Below are 6,000 nucleotides of genomic sequence, written 5' to 3' on the forward strand. Positions count from 1 at the left end.
CATGGTTGTCTTGGTATATGCGTATCTATGCATATGCATGAGATTATCTGTATGTGTGTTAAACCTAGAGTATAAACAAAGCCAGGCTCTAGTGAAAGTGGTCAGGACAGATTATAATCAGTAATATACCACTGCACTAGGGAAGAGGGAACAGGGTGAACTGAACTCAATTTGATTTGTACAGAGGTGACTGGGCATTTGAAAGGGAGAATGAGGGAGCAGGCAGAGGGGTGAGCAGGGGCTCAGTAGCGTCAGGGAGGGAAAAGTTACAGAGTGTTGGTCAGTGCAGTGTGATCTGGCCAGTTGTGTCTGCTGGTTGGAAATGATTAAAGTTTCACTTCTCTCCTCTCACAGAGTCTGGGAGACAGACACCCTGTCCTCATCTCAAGGAATGGCTGTCAGGACTTTTAGAAGTGCACTCCTGGGCCAGCCCCATGGCGTAGCGGTTAAGATCGGGCGCTTCGCTGCTGGTGGCCCGGGTTCGGATCCCGGGCGCGCACCAATGCACCGCTTGTCCGGCCACACTGAGGTCGCGTCCCACATACAGCAACTAGAAGGATGTGCAGCTACGACATACAACTATCTACTGGGGCTTTGGGGGAAAAAATAAATAAATTTTTTTAATAACTTTATTTATCAATAAATTTTTTTTATAATTTTATTTATAATAAAAATTTTTTTTATTAATTAATTATTTTTTCCCCCAAAGCCCCAGTAGATAGTTGTATGTCATAGTTGCACATCCTTCTAGTTGCTGTATGTGGGACGTGGCCTCAGCATGGCCAGAGAAGCGGTGTGTCGGTCACGCCCGGGATCTGAACCCCGGATGCTAGTAGCGGAGCACGAGCACTTAACCGCTAAGCCATGGGGCTGGTCCCTGGAAAACAGTTTTAAAGTGGAGTTTGTTATGCTGCTGTAACAAATTACCATAAATTTCATGGCTTAAAACAACTCAGTTTATTGTTTTACAGTTCTGTAGGTTAGCAGTCTGACACGGGTCTCCTTGGGCTAAAATCAAGGTGTTGGCAGAGCTAGGTTCTTTTTGGGGGGACTCTAAAAGTTAATCCATTTCCTAGCCTTTTCAAGTTTCTAGAGACCACCACATTTCTTAGCCTATGGCCCCCCTCTGCCACCCTCAAGACCAAGAACTCTGCAACTCTCTGGCCCTGCTTCTCTAGTTGTATCTTTTTTTCTACTCAACTGCTTCTCTTTCCCGTTTAAGGGCCTTTGTGATGCACTGGGCCCACCTGGATAATCCAGGATAATCTCCCTATTTTAAAAACAGTTGATTAGCAACCTTAATTCCATCTGCAAATTTAATTCACCTTTGTCAAGTAAACTAAAATATTCCCAGGTTCCAGGGTTTAGGACATCTTTGTGGGCCATGACTTTGCTACCACAAACAGTTTTTCAAATAAAGTTAAACATACACATACCATGTGACCCAGCAATTCCACTTCTAGGTGCTTACCCAAGAGAAGAAGACTTATGTTCACACAAAAACTTGTTTGCAAATATTTATATCAGATTTTTGCTAGTCAAAAAAGACAAAACTGAAAATAACTCAAATGTCCTTCAACTGCTGGATGGATCAACTGTAGTACATTCATACAATAGATACTGCATTCAGCAATAAAACAGAAGGAACTGCTGATACAGGCAACAACATGGATGAACACTAAAATGAATGTATTTTGCTAAATGAAAGAAACCAGACTCAAAAGGCCAAATACTGTGGGATTCCATTTATACGATATTCTAGAAAAGACAAACCACAGGGAAAGGCAACAGATCATTAGCCACCAGGGGTTAAGGGTGGGGGAGGAGTTGACTACAAAAGAGCAGCTGAAGGGAGTTCTGGGTGGTAGAACTATTCTGTATCTTGATTTTGGTAGTTGCACAGCTCTGTGCTTTGTCAAAACAGTTGTACAAAGACAAAACAAATACATCATTTCTCACACATCAGATTGGCAAAACTTTAAAAATTTGACAATGCCGATCTGACAATTCCCAGGGCAAGGATGACTTAGACACTGTTGGCGGGAATGAAAATTCTTAAAACTTCAGAGGATGATTTGGCTGCAGCTCGTCAAGTTGCAGATGCACATCAGCCTCTGCTCCTGTAATCCACTCACAAGCTGGTGTCCATTCTAGGGAGTCCACATGTGCTCAAGGAGACACACACAAGGATAGTCATTAAACATGATAAGGGACTGAATTAATTGTGGTTAGTAGTTATTTAAAAAAGAAAGGAAAAAATGCATATGGGAAAGAATCAACCCTGCTGGCTACGTATATGATCTGGGAAGGTAACTCATTGGTTTGTCTACTTAATAGTAGTTAGCACAGAGAGCACTGTACTAGGAATCTGGAGACAAGCATCTGAGCATTTAGTTCCAACTCTGCCACTAAGTAGCAGTCAGACTATGGATGACAACTTGAGATATCGCACTTTCCATTTCCTGGAAAATGAAGAGGTTAGGCTCTACAACCACTGAAATTATTTCCAACTCCACAATTCTATGACTCAATAAGTCAACAATCAAAAATTGTATTCCAAAGTACCTATGTTGAGAAACTGTTTTTCCCAGACACCCTGAAATCAGAAACTATCAGGGAAATTGGACATCTTAAAATATTGGTACATAAAATGGCCCAAATTTCTTGGTACGTCTATGACGAGCTGTTTAATCAAGATCGTAACTCAGAAAGAGCGTATAAACAGCGAAACCCACCATATTGATTTGAGTCACCCTCAGGAAAAACATATGTCCTCTCCCATTTTAACATTCCAAAACAAATTCACCATACTAATGAGTCCAACTTGTGAAGTTCAGGTCTGTCTAGCCAAAAGTCATTCATGTATATGGTAAGATTTACTTGATATTTTAACAAAGATAAAAAGATGAATGGCTTTTTGTATTTTTGCCTGTTTCATCTATAAAGATCTTACATTATAATTTAATAGCTTCAGCCTGCTACAATAATTTAAAGAGCCTTTTGAAACTTGTAATATGCCATGTCCAACAGGATCTAGTAAAAAAATCAGTAGTTCACAATCCAAAAAAGCTTATTTAGATTCATTACCAACAATACTTACACTTCAAAGACACCAATAACCAACATGTCATTTGTTCCTCCTGCAGAATTTCGTAGGTTGTTAAATTCTGGTATCATTCAAAAGCATAATTAGGATGCTATCATTAAAATGTATTTTTTTAAATCAGAAATATTAAAACTAATGATTAAACTATTAAACTAAATGATTAACTAAATATTAAAACTAATGGCAACTAATGATTTGTTGTCTTTCCCTATGGTTTATCTTTTCTAGAATATCATATAAATGAAATCCTACCGTATTTGGCCTTTTGACCCTTCACCCTCTCAGTCAAATCAAAATTTGAAAATTCTTGTTCTATGAGCTTTCCAAATCTAAATTCTTACAATTCTAAATGAGTATGGAGACAAAACACACACTACATACTACTTCTAAAAACCTCCTCCTTATCTGATTTTAATTTTAGCACCAACTGCCAAGAAAAACCTTTCCACTGAAACCAAAATTCCATACACATTATGTCAATCATCAATTGATCAGTCATTAGTCTATGTTAACAGAAGGTGAGTTATTATTAGGGACTTACATAATTTTCACCAAAGATTGTTTAAAGCTCCTTTCATTAAATGCAGTTTACAACCATTCACAGCCATCAAATTTGCCTTGCAAATATAGAGTCAATTATCAGAAACCATTAATTGGATTGTCTTTTCTATAACGGTGGTCCCAAAGAAGTAGGAATGTTTATTTGTTTAAAGAACGCAATGAGGAGCTCAGTAGCCTGAGTGGAGTCAGGCAGAGGAGCGCTGACCACGGGCGTCTTCTGAAAGAAAGTGTTCACCCGGGGATGTCGAGACCTGGCCTAGACGGGGCCCCCGGGGGCACGAACTCAAGGGCGCGCACAGAGGGCAGGCGACTCCCTGCCGCCCCCTGCACCTCCGCTGGGTGGGGCCCCGCCAAGGCAGAGAGACCAGCCGGCCAGGCAGCGCTCCTCTGCTCCTCCAAGGGACAGACGTTGGGCTCGCCCGCCTCAGGCAGCCCGCCAGCAGCCCCGCCCCCGACTCCATCCACCGCCCCCGACACCGCGCTCCCGCCATCTGGGGTGGAGATCTCCACACAGAGTCCGCCGCCCACCGCCTACCTCGGTGCCGCCTCCTGCCCAGCGCTCCTCCACACTGCAGAAAGGAGAGCTCCCCAGCGCTGAAAATCCTGGAGGAAGGATCCAGAAACCTCCAATCCCCCCACCACACAAACGTCTGAGGCAGCCACTTCCACACCAGGGACCCCACTTCCAGTGCACGCGCCCCCGCACTCTCCAGCTCACCGGCCCCTCTGCCGCTCAGAGCGCTGGTTCTGCGCATGCGCGGGCCTCGGAGGATACAATGGGAACTGTTGGGGGGGCGCTGGGAGGGGGGTGAGGATCGAAGTGTCCCTCAGAGGGAGAGCGGGATCAGGCTGGCGCTCTGCAGCCCTTGACTCTGCTCTCCCTGGATGATCGTCAGCTCCTAGAGAAGATCTGCCTTCCCTTGAGGCGGCTCCTCCTGTCCTGAGAAGCTCGTCACATGATCTAACATTTGTTTAAAAAAGAATGATGACATCCTTAACACTGAATGTGTCGTGTCCCCAGAATTCTTTGCTTCCCCAGAAGAGTAGACAGCGAGCAGCTGGCACCGAGTTCTGACCCAGGAAGGAAGGACACTGAGAGGACAGCTGTCTCATCTCTGCCGGTTCCTTCCCCTGATCTGTGGCCCTGATGGGGCCACAGCGTTGGGGACTCATGCAGGTGACAAGGCTCAAGTGTTTGCCCGTGGTATTACATTTCTTATGGTTTAGTGGTTAAAACGGGAGGCTAGCTGTCAGTTTTTCAGATGATTTCACTTGCAGAAATGTCTTTGGACAAAGAAGTTTGTTTTCTTAACTTCTGATATTTGTAATCAATAACAATAATTAAAATACTTATTTCTTAATCTCATTGGCATGTTAAAACAAACAACTCACTTGGTTTTCACCAAATCGGCCACATTTTCATTAAAACTTTTGTGGGAGATTAAGATTTGGCCACCCTGAAATCTATTTCTTTACCTTTGTTGTTTTTTCTAGGGACATTTGACTTCCCCCACTGTCTAAAAAATTTAACATGGTGGCTCCTTCTTGGAACAGATCTATCATGATGGCTGTAAAGATAATGTAGGATGGAGATTACAATAAGAAAGGCACCAACAAGCCCCTCTTATCAGAAGTTCTGTCTCTCTGGCCACATTTTTTGGATGACCCTGTGAGGAGTTGTCAGACAATTATTTATATTTATAAGGGAAATCTCTATTTGTAAAGGTATCTCTCTCTCTGTATTGGGAAGAGGTGGGATGAGCTTATTTTTAGAGACTTATCAATGTGGAAGGTGAGGCCTTGGGGCTGTATAATAAACCTTACTCTTGTTTACTGTGTTTTAGTGGTAATCTCTTGTAACTGACTCCCCCCACCCCCAAAATCTTCCTTTGTCATTGGCTAAACATGGTATTTAAGACGAGAATTTTTACTATTGTGTTGAAAAACGCAGTGTCCCTGCTTTTTCCCATGTATATATGTTATTAAACTTGGTATTATTTTTTCTTGCTAACCTGTCTTGTTAATTATTTGGCCAGCCATAAAAACTTTAAGGGAAAGGGCAGAGGGAGATTCTCCCTCTTTTCTCAAGAGTTTTGGTGTAGTCAGCAGGATCCACACTGGCTGGCAAGTTGCCTTCTCTGGCTGGAAGACCTGCCTTCTCCCTGGACTACTGCAGATGGTGAGATACGGGAACGCCTGACGAAAGCCAGCAAAAGGTAAGACTTCTTACCATGTCAGCCTCCCGGAATCTCTATCTGCGGAGTCTGACGGAAGGAAATGGTGAGAATTTTTTCTCTTTCTAAATTTAGATTGGCAGGAGAAAATATTTGGGA

At 43.0% G+C, this 6,000-nt stretch overlaps 1 long non-coding RNA gene across 1 annotated transcript in view; it reads right to left on the minus strand.

The window, feature by feature from the left end:
- Positions 1-4,288, minus strand: part of LOC131419892 (uncharacterized) — a 37,266-nt gene extending 32,978 nt beyond the window's left edge. The window contains exon 1 of the long non-coding RNA XR_009223367.1: positions 4,203-4,288. This is a non-coding gene — a long non-coding RNA (uncharacterized LOC131419892). The remainder of the gene's footprint in view (positions 1-4,202) is intronic.
- Positions 4,289-6,000: the final 1,712 nt, after the last annotated feature.

This window comes from Diceros bicornis, chromosome 22 (assembly GCF_020826845.1).
Source record: "Diceros bicornis minor isolate mBicDic1 chromosome 22, mDicBic1.mat.cur, whole genome shotgun sequence".
Lineage (NCBI taxonomy): Eukaryota > Metazoa > Chordata > Mammalia > Perissodactyla > Rhinocerotidae > Diceros > Diceros bicornis.